Here is a 16,679-nt window from a genome sequence, read left to right as displayed (position 1 = left end):
CGGTTGCTGATGCATCCAGGAGTCTGTCTAAGGCTGAGAGAGCTGACAGCAGGATTGAGAAAGAAGCATTAGCGTGTGTCTATGGGGTAAAGAAAATACTAAAATTTGAATTGGAAACTGACCATAAGCCAATTATATCCCTGTTCCCCGAGAGTAAAGGGATAAGTACCAACTCATCGGCCCACATCCAGAGATGGGCGCTCATGTTGTCCGCAGAAAACAATGCCATCCACCACAGGCCAGGCAGAGAAAACTACGCCGATGCTCTCAGTAGGCTGCCATTGCCCACAATGGGGGTGGAAATGGCGCAGCCCGCAGATCTAGCTATGGTTATGGAAGCATTTGAGAGTAAGCAATCACCCGTCACTGCCCGGCAGATCAAAACCTGGACAAGCCAGGACCCCTTATTATCTCTAGTCAAAAGCTGTGTGCTATCCTGAGCAATCCACCTTGGACCCTAACTTTTTTGATCCCCCAACATACACACCAGTGGCAACCGGCACCAAGGTGACCACGAAGCAGAACCCATCATCCACAGCAGCCCAGCAGGTCCGAACACACCAGGCAACCCAGCAAGGCCAGCTGCACAGCAGCCCAGTGAGGGCCCAACAAATCATTCAACAACACCAGCTTTCACACTGAGACAATCAACCAGGGTAAGAAGGGCCCCACATCGACTCACATTGCAAATAGTTACACAATTGACTTTGTGCGGGGGTGGGGGGGGCGGCGGCGGGGAGAGTTGTTATATATGTAAACTTGTATTTACTCTGTAAAGCCACAAGAGGGCTCATCCCCTGGAGTCCCAAGGGACCCCATAATCCCTTGGGAGCACAGGTATTTAAGGAGGCTTCACAGGTTGGAGAGGCACTCTGGCGACCTGCAATAAAAGACTAAGGTCACACTTTACTTTGAGTTCACAGTGTTCGGTCTGACTCTTTCTCCATACACAACATGTGCAATAAAGGTACAGCAGTTATCATGGCGACTTTACTCTACATATAGATTGGGCTAACCAAACTGGTAGCAATATGGTGGAGGAGGATTTCCTGAAGTGTATTCGGGATGGTTTTCTAGACCAATATGTCGAGGAACCAACTAGAGGGCTGGCCATCTTAGACTGGGTGAAGTGTAATGAGAAAGGACTAATTAACAATCTTGTTGTGCGAGGCCTCTTGGCGAAGAGTGAGCATAATATGGTAGAATTCTTTATTAAGATGGAGAGTGACACAGTTAATTGAGAGACCAGTGTCCTGAACTTAAGGAATAATAACTTTGATGGTATGAGACGTGAATTGACTAGAATAGACTGGCGAATGATACTTAAAGGGTTGACAGTGGATTGGCAATGGAAAGCATTTAAAGATCACATGGATGAACTTCAACAATTGTACATCCCTGTCTGGAGTAAAAATAAAATAGGGAAGGTGGCTCAACCGTGGCTAATAAGGGAAATTAAGGATACTGTTAAATACAAGGAAGAGGCATATAAATTGGCCAGAAAAAGCAGCAAACCTGAGGACTGGGAGAAATTTTGAATTCAGCAGAGGAGGACAAATGATTTAATTAGGAGCGGGAAAATAGAGTATGAGAGGAAGCTTGCTGGGAACATAAAAACTGACTGCAAAAGCTTCTGTCGATATGTGAAGAGAAAAAGATTAGTGAAGACAAACGTAGGTCCCTTGCTGTCAGAATCAGGTCAATTTATAATGGGGAACAAAGAAATGGCAGACCAGTTGAACAAATACTTTGGTTCTGTCTTCACAAAGGAATACACAAATAACTTTCCGGAAATACAAGGGACCGAGGGTCTAGAGAGAAGGAGGAACTGAAGGAAATCCTTATTAGACGGGAAATTGTGTTCGTAAAATTGATGGGGTTGAAGGCCGATAAATCCCCAGGGCCTGATAGTCTGCATCCCAGAGTACTTAAGGAAGTGGCCCCAGAAATAGTGGATGCATTAGTGATCATTTTCCAACAGTCTATTGACTCTGGATCAGTTCCTATGGACTGGAGGGTAGATAATGTAACACCATTTTTTAAAAAAGGAGGGAGATAGAAAACAGGTAATTATAGACCAGTTAGCCTTATACCAGTAGTGGGGAAAATGTTGGAATCAATTATTAAAGATGAAATAGCAGCGCATTTGGAAAGCAGTTTCCGGATCGGTCCAAGTCAGCATGGATTTATGAAAGGAAAATCATGCTTGACAAATCTTCTAGAATTTTTTGTGGAGGTAACTAGTAGAGTGAACAAGGGAGAACCAGTGGATGTGGTGTCTTTGGACTTTCAAAAGGCTTTTGACAAGGTCCCACAGAAGAGATTGGTGTGCAAAATTAAAGCACATGGTATTGGGGGTAATGTACTGACATGGATAGAGAACTGGTTGGCAGACAGGAAGCAGAGAGTAGGGATAACGGGTCCTTTTCAGAATGGCAGGCAGTGACTAGTGGAGTGCCGCAGGGCTCAATGCTGGGACCCCAGCTATTTACAATATACATCAATGATTTAGATGAAGGAATTGTGTGTAATATCTCCAAGTTTGCAGGTGACACTAAGCTGGGTGGCAGTGAGGAGGATGCTAGGAGACTTGTACAGGTTAGGTGAGTGGGAAAATGCATGGCAGATGCAGTTTCAGGCTCCTTGGGCTCTACATTAAGCCTACCAAGCTATTCCCTAAGCAGTTGGACTTGCTTCTGCAGACACAGGAGCCAGGTGGCCTTTTCTTTTGCCTTTCTATGCTCCTTACTCCCCATCCACTCAGCCGCTTTGTCTCCCTTGCCGTAGGTTGTCTCCAATGCTGTGGCTGATCGGCAAGGGAAGGCCTCAACCAACTTCGAGAAAACGTCCACTAGGACCAAACAGTACTTGTAATCCCCCCCTTTGCAGTGGACAATGGCTCGATGTAATCGACCTATACCGACTGCCATGGTCCCTCTACCCTTCTTGTGTGTCCCATGGGACCGTTTCTTTTCTGGGGATCGGGGTTGTTCGCTGCGCACACCAGACAGTCTGCGCAAAAATCGCGGACATCCTCCCTCAGTTGCAGCCACCACTCTGCCTGTTATACCCTCTGCCAGGTAGTCCCCGGCCCTGGGTGTCCCACTCCTGGGCCCCCGTGGGCTATCTGGAGGAATTCCCTCTGGTGCTGTTCTGGGACCACCCACTGATCTCCCCTGAAAAGCATTCCCTCCTTTAAAGTAATGCCCGCTTCCCCGAACGGGCCTTCTACCTTTTCTCCCCTAGTCAGCTGCTCCAGGACAACCTTGTGGATGGGATCCTGTGCCTGGACTTTCCTCAAGTTTGGGGCCAATGCTACTTCTACACTCCTTGTGCTCCCCCTTTGTCCCGGATCGCTGCTACTGGGCTGGACCCGTATGGGTCCCAAAACTCTCCTGTTTTGGCTCCCCCCTTGGCTAACTCATCAGCCTTTTGGTTGCCTTCCCCTCTGGGCTCTGTCTTGGAATGGGCCTTTACTTTATGAATGTAATGACTTCCCTGGGTTCCCGTGGCCTCTAAGATTCTTTGCAACAGCGGTTTGGTTGCTCAGGCTTCCCATCTGCGGAAGTGAAACCGCGATGAGACCAGATGGCCAAGTATTCGGTGCATGAATTGCATGTGAACATGGAATCCGAGCAGATGGTGTATGGGGTCGGGAACACGTTGGCGTGGGTAACGCCGTACACCACTGCCGACAGTTCGGCATGCTGAGTGCTCAGGGTGCTCGGGAGTTTAATGGCCCTTGCAATGCCTGCTGTCGGGTCATAAATCCCACACCCGGTGAAACACTCCCCTGCTACCACCGAACTGGATCCGTCGACATATATTTCGTGGCCCGTGAGGTATAACCTGGCCCAAAATCCTATGTCTATGTCCCATACTCCCTCTACCGAACACTTATGGGCCGCCCCTGCACAGATTATGTTAGTGGCCAGCTTAGGGTCACACAGGCCTTGCACTCTCAGATTCATCTGTGAGAGTAACAAAGTCCAGCGAGCACTGCCCACCGTGCCGTCCTTATTCTCCCATCAGCAACATCTGAGTGGGGGTATTGTGGGTCAGTAGAATGATCTGGGATGATCCCGTGAAGAGCTGGGAGCACTTCACGGCCCAATGCGTGGCAAGGAGATGCCTCTCGCAATTGGAGTATCCCTGTTCTACATCTGAGAGGACTCTTGAGAAGTAAGCCACGAGTCTCAGCTTGTCGTGCCACTCCTGGAGCAGCACCGCGCTCACGCTGTTCCTGCTGGCTGCTACTTCGAAAAAGAAGTCCTCCACTGTGCCTCTAGTGCGGGTGCCATCTGCAGGTCTCCCTTGAGACAATTGAACGTGGCTGTGCAGTCCTCATCCCACTCCCATCCCACTCCCTTGTGGAGGAGCCGAAGTAGAGAGGCTGCCGTGGTGGCGTAATCCTCAATAAAATCCCTGCAGTACCCCGTGAGCCCCAGGAAGGAACTCGCCCCCGTCATGGTCATGGGGGTTGGTAACTCCTGTATCGCCTTACATTTGGCCTCGTCTATAGCCCTTTCCCCAACCCTCACAGTCAGCCTGAGGAATTTCAAATCCCTGTGACCGATCTGAGCTTTCTTGGGATTGACCTTGAACCTGGTGTCCTTCAACAGCTCCAGCCGCTCGGCCAGCAGCGGACCATGCTCCTCCAGCAAAGAATGACTAAGAAAGCAATAAAGAAAGGAAAGATAGATTACGAAATTAAACTTGCGCAAAACATAAAAACAGATAGTAAAAGCTTTTATCGATATATAAAACGGAAAAGAGTGACTAAAGTAAATGTTGGTCCCTTAGAAGATGAGAAGGGAGATTTAATAATGGGAAATGTGGAAATGGCTGAGACCTTAAACAATTATTTTGCTTCGGTCTTCACAGTGGAAGACACAAAAACCATGGCAAAAATTGCTAGTCACGGGAATGTGGGCAGGGAGGACCTTGATACAATCACTATCACTAGGGGGTTAGTGCTGGACAGGCTAATGGATCTCAAGGTAGACAAGTCCTCTGGTCCTGATGAAATGCATCCCAGGGTATTAAAAGAGATGGCGGAAGTTATAGCAGATGCATTTGTTATAATCTACCAAAATTCTCTGGACTCTGGGGAGGTACCAGCGGATTGGAAAGCAGCTAATGTAACGCCTCTGTTTAAAAAAGGGGGCAGACAAAAGGCAGGTAACTATAGGCTGGTTAGTTTAACATCTGTAGTGGGGAAAATGCTTGAAGCTATCATTAAGGAAGAAATAGCGGGACATCTGGATAGGAATAGTGCAATCAAGCAGACGCAACATGGATTCATGAAGAGGAAATCATGTTTAACTAACTTACTGGAATTCTTTGAGGATATAACGAGCATGGTGGATAGAGGTGTACCGATGGATGTGGTGTATTTAGATTTTCAAAAGGCATTCGATAAGGTGCCACACAAAAGGTTACTGCAGAAGATAAAGATACGCGGAGTCAGAGGAAATGTATTAGCATGGATCAAGAATTGGCTGGCGAACAGAAAGCAGAGAGTCGGGATAAATGGGTCCTTTTCTGGTTGGAAATCAGTGGTTAGTGGTGTGCCACAGGGATCAGTGCTGGGACCACAACTGTTTACAATATACATAGATGACCTCGAGGAGGGGACAGAGTGTAGTGCAACAAAATTTGCAGATGACACTAAGATTAGTGGGAAAGCGGGTTGTGTAGAGGACTCAGAGAGGCTACAAGGAGATTTGGATAGGTTAAGCGAATGGGCTAAGGTTTGGCAGATGGAATACAATGTCGGAAAGTGTGAGGTCATCCATCTTGGGAAAAAAAACAGTAAAAGGGAATATTATTTGAATGGGGAGAAATTACAACATGCTGTGGTGCAGAGGGACCTGGGGGTCCTTGTGCATGAATCCCAAAAGGTTAGTTTGCAGGTGCAGCAGGTAATCAGGAAGGCGAATGGAATGTTGGCCTTCATTGCGAAAGGGATGGAGTACAAAAGCAGGGAGGTGTTGCTGCAACTGTATAAGGTATTGGTAAGGCCGCACCTGGAGTACTGCGTGCAGTTTTGGTCACCTTACTTAAGGAAGGATATACTAGCTTTGGAAGGGATACAGAGACGATTCACTGGGCTGATTCGAGAAATGAAGGGGTTAACTTATGATGATAGATTGAGTAGACTGGGTCTTTACTCCTTGGAGTTCAGAAGGATGAGGGGTGATCTTATAGAAACATTTAAAATCATGAAAGGGATAGACAAGATAGAGGCAGAGAGGTTGTTTCCATTGGTGGGGGAGACTAGAACTAGGGGGCACAGCCTCAAAATACGGAGGTGCCAATTTAAAACCGAGTTGAGAAAGAATTTCTTCTCCTAAAGGATTGTGAATCTGTGGAATTCTCTGCCCAAGGAAGCAGTTGAGGCTGGCTCATTGAATGTTTTCAAGTCAAAGATAGATAGATTTTTAAGCAATAAGGGAATTAAGGGTTACGGGGAGAGGGCGGGTAAGTGGAGCTGAGTCCACGACCAGATCAGCCATGATCTTATTGAATGGTGGAGCAGGCTCGAGGGGCTAGATGGCCTACTCCTGTTCCTAATTCTTATGTTCTTATGTTCTTATCCTCTTGTTTGACAGCGAGGTCGATTGCTGGTTGGGTATGTGTTGGTGGATCAATGATGGTGATGTTCTCCTCAGGTTGTTCCTGGTTGTTGGTGAACCACGGTTTGGTCTGATCCAAATGCTTTCTGCCCGTTTGTCCATTCAATAGTTTGACTATAAACACTTTATTCCCCTTCTTGGCCAAGACAGTGCCAACAACCCATTTAGGACCATGACCGTAATTCAGGACAAACACAGGGTCGTTAATATCAATGTCACGCGATACAACCGCGTGATCCTGGTACGTTTTGCCAGTGACACCAGGTTTCCACATGATCATTTAGATCCGGGTGGACTAGGGAGAGCCTAGTATTGAGTGCTCTCTTCATTAACAATTCTACAGGGGGATCCCCAGTGAGCGAGTAGGGTCGCATCCGGTAGCTGAGCAGAACCCGAGATAAGCGGGTCTGCAAGGAGCCTTCCGTCACACGATTCAAGCTCTGCTTGTTAGTTTGGACTGCTCGTTCCGCTTGAGCTTTGGATGCGGGCTTAAACAGGGCAGACCTGACATGCTTGATGCCACTGCGGGTCATAAACTCGTTGAATTCCGAGCTGGTGAAACACGGTCCATTGTCACTGACAAGCACGGCGGGCAAGCCATGGGTGGCGAACATAGCCTGGAGACTTTCAATGGTGGCAGTGGATGGGCTGGATGACATGATTACGCATTCAACCCATTTAGAGTAAGCATCCACTACAACTAAAAACATCTTTCCGAGAAAGCGGCCAACAAAACCTACTTGGATCCTGGACCACGGTTTGGAGGGCCATGACCACAGACGCAATGCAGCCTCCCTTGGTGCATTGCTCAGTTGTGAGCATGTGTTGCACTGGTGTATGCATGACTCTAAGTCCGAGTCAATGCCGGGCCACCAAACGTGCAATTTGGCTATAGCCTTCATCATGACTATGCCTGGTTGCGTATTGTGTAGATCGCGTATAAACGTTTCCTTGCCTTTTTTTGGCAAAACCACCCATAAGAAAATCTGACTGGATGGACATTTCATCTTTGCGTCGGTGAAATGGCTTAATTTCATCTTGCATTTTCCCGGGAACGGCCGACCAGCTCTCATTGAGGACGCAACATTTTACAAGTGATACCACAGGATCCTGGCTGGTCCAAGTCCTGATCTGGTGAGCAGTGACTGGTGATCCCTCGCTCTCAAAAGTATCCATGACCAGAAGCAAGTCTGCGGGCTGCGCCATTTCTACGCCGGTCATGGGCAATGGTAGCCAACTGAGGGCATCAGCACAGTTCTCTGTGCCTGATCTGCAGCGGATAACATGGTCATAGGTGGACAATGTTAGTGCCCATCTTTGGATGCGGGACGTATAAACATTGGTGTTTATACCTTTGCTTTCTGAAAACAACGGAATGAGCGGTTTGTGCTTGGTTTCAAGCTCAAACCGAAGTCCAAATAGGTATTGGTGCATTTTCTTAACCCCATATACACATGCTTCCGCCTCTTTCTCGACCATACTGTAGGCTCTTTCAGCCTTAGACAGACTTCTAGACGCGTATGCAACCGGTTGAAGTTTGCCCGATACATTGGTTTGCTGTAACACACACCCGACCCAGTACGAAGATGCATCACAAGCTAGCACTAATTGTTTATACGGTTCATATAGTATAAATAACTTATTAGAACAAAGTAGGTTTCTGGCCTTCTCAAAGGCTATTTCTTGAGATTTACCCCAAACCTAGCAATATGTGCAACGGTTCCAGCAAAGTGCTTAACCTGGGTAGAAAGTTACCAAAATAGTTGAGGAGTCCCAGGAACGAATGCAGCTCCGCCACATTCTGTGGTCTTGGTGCATTCTTGATGGCCTCTGTCTTTGAGTCCGAGGGTCTGATGCCATCTGTCACAATCTTTCTCCCCAAAAATTCGACCTCTGGCGCCAGGAAAACACACTTGGAGCGTTTCAGCCTGAGTCCCACTCTGTCTAGTCGACTTACAACCTCTTCCAAGTTGTGCAGTTGTTCGGTGGTGTCACCGGTGATCAGGATGTTGTCTTGAAACACAATGGCGCGTGGAACCGATTTCAGCAGACTCTCCATGTTCCTCTGGAAGATGACAGCAGCTGAGCAAATCCCAAAAGGGCATCGGTGGTATATAAACAGTGCTTTGTGTGTGTTGATGCATGTCAATCTTTTCGAAGATTCAGCCAGCTCCTCTGTCATGTAGGCGGAGGTTAGGTCCAACTTAGTGAACGACTTCCCCCCTGCTAATGTTGTGAACAGGTCATCCACCTTGGGTAGCAGGTACTGGTTCTATAATGAGATTCTGTTGATCGTTACCTTGTAATAGCCGCAGATTCTGACCATGCCATTCCTTTTCAACACCGGAACAGTCGGACTGGCCCACTCGTTGAATTCAACTGGCGATATGATTCTGTTGTGGAAAAATATTTCCGAGACTGTATAATATATATAACGAGAGGTTTATTAAATCGGAGACAAAGCTTTGGGAGAAGTGTTAAAGACCCCTGTCTTTGAACCATCTTCTCAAATTAGTATCTTCAGTGAAGTTCTTTTATCTTACAAATTACGTCACTTTACATCACATGCTTTAGCACTTGTCTTTAAGCCGAATCATTGCATTACAAGGTTTACTATCCAAGGCTGAGCTTTTGATATAACCCAGCCTCGTATTGTGACAGGGCATTATAAACAAGTGCAGGCTTTTGACACCGGTATAAACAAACATATCCAGCACTTAACTCTCCAGTGTTCATTATCTCACTTTCCAATCTCCATTAACTCAAGGCCATTATACCTTGAAGTTTAATGTGTTTTTTTATATAAACATAATGCATCAGTATTGTCCCTTACAAAATTCATTAAAGGGGAAAATAAAACAAATGTTTGGTCCCGTATACTAGTCCAGTATATGTCCAAAAATCCGCTCCAACAATATTCCCCCTTTTGGTCCTGGAGGATGTTTACGAAATCCATATGACCACAATGATAGTAGCATATATTCGTCCTTTGGGGTATGTTACTTCCCTGATGTTCCGTATGTCCACCTTGCCTGTAGCTCTAGGCTACCTTCAAAGATAGTGGTCGGTGTCATTGTCGTCTGTTTCTTCATCCTTGGTGTCTTCAGGTATTTCCATCAGATGTGCTTCTTCTTCTTCGGCGATTACACTGGTTACTTGTCTCAGTCGAGCTATCATAACTTTACAGCAGATATTAAAACACCAGATAATCAGACAACCAGAATAATTACTCCATGCATAAGATGGGACCCCCAGGATTCCCCTAACAGCCAGTCAAACCAGCCAGATCCTCCTGCTATTATGGATAACTTCTTTACCTCCCTTCTTATGTGATCAGCGAGGTTGGTTATGTTTTCTGAATTATCGGGAATGTAAGTGCAACATTCAGCTCCAATTAAGGCACATTGTGCGTATGGCTACCATTTCAGCCGTTATGCCCTCTATTGCTTCAGCAGTGTCGTTAACTATCTGTTCCAGTACCCTCTCTAGGTTACGTAATTCATCCATGGTGCGTCCTATCCCGAATGGGAGCATCATGACCCCAAATAGCCTCTCTACCAGGGTAAGATCTCGTCTTAGTCGACCTGGTGTCTGTACTTCTGCTAAAGTACGTACCCGTCTGACAAAAGGGACCACATATCCCAAATAACAGGACCCCCTCCAGTTCTGAGGCAACCAGGGGTAGGCCTTATGCTCACACACAAAATAAGTGCCATTGTATGCTGTTAGATTCGATCCCAATCTCTCTCTCAGCCCCTGTCGCCACCTAATCTTAGGGTCCCAGTCCTGGCTACGTGTCTGATTCTTCAAACCCTCTATTTTGCAGATAAACATAAGACATGTACAAAAAGGTATTCACATGTAACTCTCGTTTCGGTCTAGCTAGCAGGCTGGACCTAACATGAACTATGATAATCGCACCGATCGCAATATATAGTTTCATCTTATTACGCTATAATTAACAAATAGTCAAAGGCAAAATGGCCGTATGGCTTGCTTGAAGAATCTCTCGCTGTCAATCTGTAAATAGATAAACAACAACAACTAATACGTGTGGTAAACGGCTGGTTCAAAAACCTTAAGCTGGGTCCAATGCTTCCATTGTCCGTTCCCTTTAACATCGATGCAGGCACAAGTGTCCCTGCTGATTATAACCTCATACGGTCCTATCCATTAGTTCATACTTCTGTCCACGTTCTTAAGGGTACGGTTCAATGCCTCTACGATCCCAGAACTCTGCGGATGGTAGGGGATGTGGAATTTTTGTTTTATGCCCATCAGCTGGCATATTGTTTTTACAATTTTTTTTCCGTGAAGTGGGTGCCTTGGTCGGAATCTATTTGAAAAGGCACTCCCCATCGGGGAATCACCTGCTCGGTCAATATCCTTGCCACTGTTGAGGCAGTGCAATCACGTGTGGGGAAAGCTTCCACCCACCGGGTAAATTGATCTATCACTAGGCAATATCTTTTTCCATGGGATGGGGGGAAAAGGACCTGTGAAATCAATTTGTATGTGTTCCCATGGCCCCCGTGGACGGGGTTGGTGTCCCATTTTAATTTTAATGGCAATATTTGGCAATATCTCTTCCCATCCCTTTCCACCACCAATCTCTCCCAAGACTCCCGGTCATGGCCTCTCATTCTGAATGAGACAGGCCATGATGCAACTCCAATAAGGTATTCGGTATGCATTCAGGCGCCATTAACTTGTCGTTTCGTCTCCAAATGTTATCCTTCCCTTGCGTTGCGCCCTGCTTTGTCCACATACCTATTTCCTCCTCAGAAGTGTCCTGGTGTAGTTTCTCAATACTTATCTGTTCGTCTCGGGGCCCCAGCGGCACTGACTTAATTTTAATAATTTAAAATCATTATCAATGGAGAGTGTTTTTTTTTACCTCTTCAAATTCTTTTTTTTTCTTCAATTAAACCAATATCTTTTTCACAGCTGATCTCAACTGGTATTTAGTAAGTTATGTCTTTATCCATCGCAAACACCCCTTCTCCCCCATGCTGTCATATAATCGTGTACTACCACGAATGCATATCTACTGTCCATATAGATATTAACAATCTTATTTTCCGATAATTCCAGTACCCGGGTGAGGGCTACCAGTTCTGCCACTTGAGCTGACGACCCCCCATTAATTCACCCTGATTTAACTGCCTCTAGATCCTGGTTAACTACGGCCCATCTGGTACGAGGTAGTCCCTCTACGTATTTTCGTGAGCCGTCCACAAACAAGGTTTGTTCTGCAGTTTGAAGGGGGGCGTCTTTTATTCTATCCTCTTCCATATCCTCACATACCTCTTCGCAAAAGTGGGGTTCCCCTTCACCCATCATACCTTCTGCGGGGTTGTTTCCTACATCCCTAATTATGGTTACCGCTTTGTTGGGTGGTAAGAGGACTGCTTCCCACTTTGCCCGTCTCATATTAGATACGGTTCTCAGTTTTCCTGTGTTTAACATTTCTACCAATGTGTGTTTAGTGTGGAGAATGATGTTTCCAGTCATCACCACAGGCTTGCTTATTTTTACCGCCCAAGCTGCGCAATCTAGCGCGGCTATACATCTGGATAACCCAGTCACCACCGGGCTTTCGGTGGTAGAGTAATAGGCTATAGGTCTCCCTTTATCAGGGATAAAGTTCCGGCTGTAATTAAAGAGGCCCAGTACCTTCCTCACCCCCCTTACCGTTACTGGTCTAGGCATGTCCTTGACAGCCGTTTTCCTATCTGAGGGCATTTCTTTCAGCCCCTTGAGAGGCAGTACCCTAGGTACAGGACCTGGGATTTCCCTACCTGGGCCTTTTTGGGGAATTAGTAGTGCTAACTGTTTCTTTTAAGATACCCTTTTCCACTAGCCCTTTTACTATTTCTACAACCGCTGTTCTAGCTTCGGGTCTTATAGGGTATTATGGTAAGTCCCCCTTTTCTGCCCTCCTCCTGTTCCCGTGGCAAAGACCTTTTCCTGCTTTATCTTTTTCTTTTCCAAACTGCTAAAGCTTACTGTTTTAGCCTTTTTCAAAAGTCCCTTTTACACCTTCACAGATAGCTCACCACTCGCCCAGGAGTTTGACCTGATCCCTGAAGTATTTCTAAATTTAAAACTCTTTTTTTTTTACTGAGCTAGAAGCTTTCATGTCAAGGTTTTACACAAAGGAAAATGGGAGCGTTTTAAAAGGCATTCTTTATCTCATTCCGAGACTAAATTTATGTCTTTCAACCCAATTGCATGTTTTCTTTCAACAAGTAAGTGAGCGTGTCAAATTCTTTTTTTTTTTACTACCGGGACCATGTATTTTTATCTTTTACTCAACAAACCTATCCTTTGTGCATTTCCTAGCTCCGTAACTTATCATCCGAATATATCCACACCTTCGTTTCTAACTTAAAATGTAACACCATAAGGTTCACAGTTTCTTAAACTTCCCACATACAGGACAACACTACGAAGGGTTAAAACATTTTTTCACTCTGTTTGGAAAGAGTGGGTGGAGCTAAAACAGGCAGGCAACTCCACACCTTCCCAAGCAGGCTTTCATTCATTCCACAGTCAAAATCACTCGAGTACTCTCTTTATTCAAAATAGACACTCACAAAAGTCTCTCTTCATTCAACAAAGCTTATGTCTGGATCCATATGTCACTTAAGATAGTCACTATCAGCTTTTTTTATGGCATTACGTAATTACGCAAGTTACAATTAATGATAGGAATTAATTAATGACCCAGGAAGCCCGCGTTTTACATTCCCTTCCTTACCTTCCATGTTCGCCAGTCTCGGACATTTCCCTTTGTTTCTGTAATACTCACGGCCACGACTACTCTGTGGAGACCCTTTGTCTTCGCAACAAAGCTAGCGTGTTTCCTTATCACCGGAGTTTTTGGCTCTAGGTTGGATCGATCAGTTCCCTTCCGCAACGACCTTATTTACTAAAGGGACAACTCAAACTGGTTAGTCAGCCTCTTCCAGCTATCTGTTTACTCGTATCTTATACACTATCCCGTCGTGCCCGTACACCTCTCTTTTCAGTCTCTAACACCAGATTCCAGATACTGTCTTAAGTGATCACGTCTGATCAGACAGTATCCTGTTGACTACGCCATTTTGTTGTGGAAAAATATTTCCGAGACTGTATAATATATATAAAGAGAGGTTTATTAAATCGGAGACAAAGCTTTGGGAGAAGTGTTAAAGACCCCTGTCTTTGAACCATCTTCTCAAATTAGTATCTTCAGTGAGGTTCTTTTATCTTACAAATTACGTCACTTTACATCGCATGCTTTAGCACTTGTCTTTAAGCCTAATCATCGCATTACAAGGTTTACTATCCAAGGCTGAGCTTTTGCTATAACCCAGCCTCGTATTGTGACAGGGCATTATAAACAAGTGCAGGCTTTTGACACCGGTATAAACAAACATATCCAGCACTTAACTCTCCAGTGTTCATTATCTCACTTTCCAATCTCCATTAACTCAAGGCCATTATACCTTGAAGTTTAACTGTTTTTTTATATAAACATAATGCATCAGTATTGTCCCTTACAAAATTCATTAAAGGGGAAAATAAAACAAATGTTTGGTCCCATATACTAGTCCAGTATATGTCCAAAAATCCGCTCCAACAATTCCCTCTCGTTGAAGTCTATCCAGTTCGATCTCGACTTTCTCCCTCATCAAATATGGAACCGCTTGAGCCTTGCGTTGGGCCTTTATGCCTTGTTGCCCCAGTTTCTCAAAAGACTTCTGGCTCATAATTGACTGACTCGCCCCCTTGTCCAACTCCACTGATACCGGAATACCGTTCAATTTGACTTTCAGCATAATAAGAAGGCTCTTGGTGGTGAAGGTGTGTACCCCATACACTTCTTCCTTGGGTTGAGTTGCCTCTCTTGTTTGTTCTGCGTGATCCACGCTAGATCAAGCATCCTCTGCCGACTCTGCCACGTGGTGAGTTGCAGCACTCTTGCACATTCGCTGGAGGTGCTCCATTGTTTCGCAACCTTTGCACACGTAGTGTTTGAATCGACATTGATGGGCTCGATAATTACCCCCGCAGCGCCAACATGGTGCTAATGGATTTACATTTATGCCCGATGGTGGACTCTGAGTCATCCTAGGTCTTGCAGCTACAGACGTGTAGGCCCTGCCACATGCAGTTCTACCTGCTAGCGACGTTATTTTATGCACAGTACTTGCCAGTGAGCTTCGATGCTGGGAAGATATCTGTCTGGTATTATCACTCGTGGGATATGAACGCCTGGGCTATCGTGATGGCCTTGCTCAGGTCTAGGGATTCGACGGAAAGCAGCTTGCAAAGAATGACCTCATGGCCGATGCAAAGCACAAAAAAGTCCCGCAGCATTTCCCCCAAAAATCCAACAAATTTGCAAATTCCCGCAAGGCGTCTCAGGTCGGCGACATAACTCGCCACGTCCTGGCCTTCGGAGCGGTGGTGCGTGTAGAAGTGACACCTGGCCATTAAGATGTTCTCCTTCGGCTTGAGGTGTTCCTGAATCAGCGTACACAACTCTGTATATCTCTTCTCCATTGGTTTCTCCGGTGCTAGCAGATTCTTGATGAGGCTGTATATCGTGGACCCGCACATGCTGAGGAGAATCGCCCTGCGCTTGATCGCTGTATCGTCCCCATCCAGCTCATTGGCCACGAAGTACTGGTTGAGGTGCTCAACGAAGGATTCCCAATCATCACCCTCTACAAATCTCTCTAAAATACCAATGGCAGCCATGACCGCGTGAAAGTTTGTAATCTATTACTCGTCGCCAATTGTTAGGTATGGAAGAACTCCACAAGACTGAGTACTGTGAGCTAAAACTGATGTGACTTTAGTCTCTTTTATACAACTGTAGAGTGCCCAAGCAGCATGGCAGACAACCTTTTATACTCCCATGCATGAGGTGTGCAGGTGACCCTTGGGCCTCCAACAGTTGCGCCCTCTGGTGGCAAGTCTTACACAGTTACAATGTTTACATACATAACAGATGGCTAGCGGCCTGGAGATCGCCCCCACCTGCTCGTCCCCTATGAACCCCACCAGACTATGTGGAACCTTGCTAGACAAAGGTGAGGTATTCATATTATTTGCGTGAATCACCGTGCTGGAAGCTCCGGTGTCCAACAAATACTTCCCCCCTACCTTCTCCACCCCCATCTTCACACACGGCCTCGTCCACTCATTTTAAATGAGCGGACACAGGTACTCAGGCTTGGCGCGTGCTAGTCAGGGTGCTGGGTTTACCGGAGCGGTCGGGACTTCTCTGCTCACCACAGCGTCCACCCTTCCCTGCTCCGGCACAAAAACTGTTCAAAGGGTGGCCACCAGAACATTGAATTGTTCGGTCTTCGGCCCCTTCACCTCAACAGGTTTCGCCACGGGCGTCGGAGGATCCTCTTTCCTTTGCCCCTTCCTCAGGGCTGGGCAGTCTTTCCTCCAGTGGCCTAGCTTCCAAGACCCGAAACACCTCCTAACCCTCTCTGAGCTACCCACTTGCTGGCACCATTCCTTTTACTACCCTCACTGGGCTTCATCTCATGAACCTTCCCTTTAACTGGTTTGACCTCCTCCTCCACGCCGGCCTTGAATGCCAGACTCATGTGATGGAGCACACCGGCATCCATGTTCTGGAGATCCTCAAGGTCAAACCAGTTCTCGGACTTTGCTCTAATCCGGAGCAAACTCTTTGACACTAGGGTCCTGAGCCAATGGTTCCTTGGCTCCCCCTGCAACTGCGCTCGGTCCAGCTCTCCATTACAGACTTTATTATAGACCGGCTAGAGCTGATCTGCAAAAGCCTGAGGTGCTTCCCCAGCCAGTTGCAGCATCCTTTCCACCCTGGAGAATGGACTACCTTGGGTGTGACCCATGGCTCTTAGGATTTCCTCCTTTAAGCCCTCTATGGTTTCCTGCCCCCTCTTGCTTTCGGCAGATAGGGCCTGATACATCATCCCCTCCAGGGAAAATAATAGCAGCTTGTGAACCTCTGCTTCGTTACACCCATTAATCCCTCCCACCTGTTCC

The sequence above is a fragment of the Pristiophorus japonicus genome, chromosome 3 (genome assembly GCF_044704955.1).
Source record: "Pristiophorus japonicus isolate sPriJap1 chromosome 3, sPriJap1.hap1, whole genome shotgun sequence".
NCBI lineage: Eukaryota > Metazoa > Chordata > Chondrichthyes > Pristiophoridae > Pristiophorus > Pristiophorus japonicus.
The sequence above is the reverse complement of the archived record's forward strand: the minus strand, read 5'-3'. Positions refer to the sequence as shown.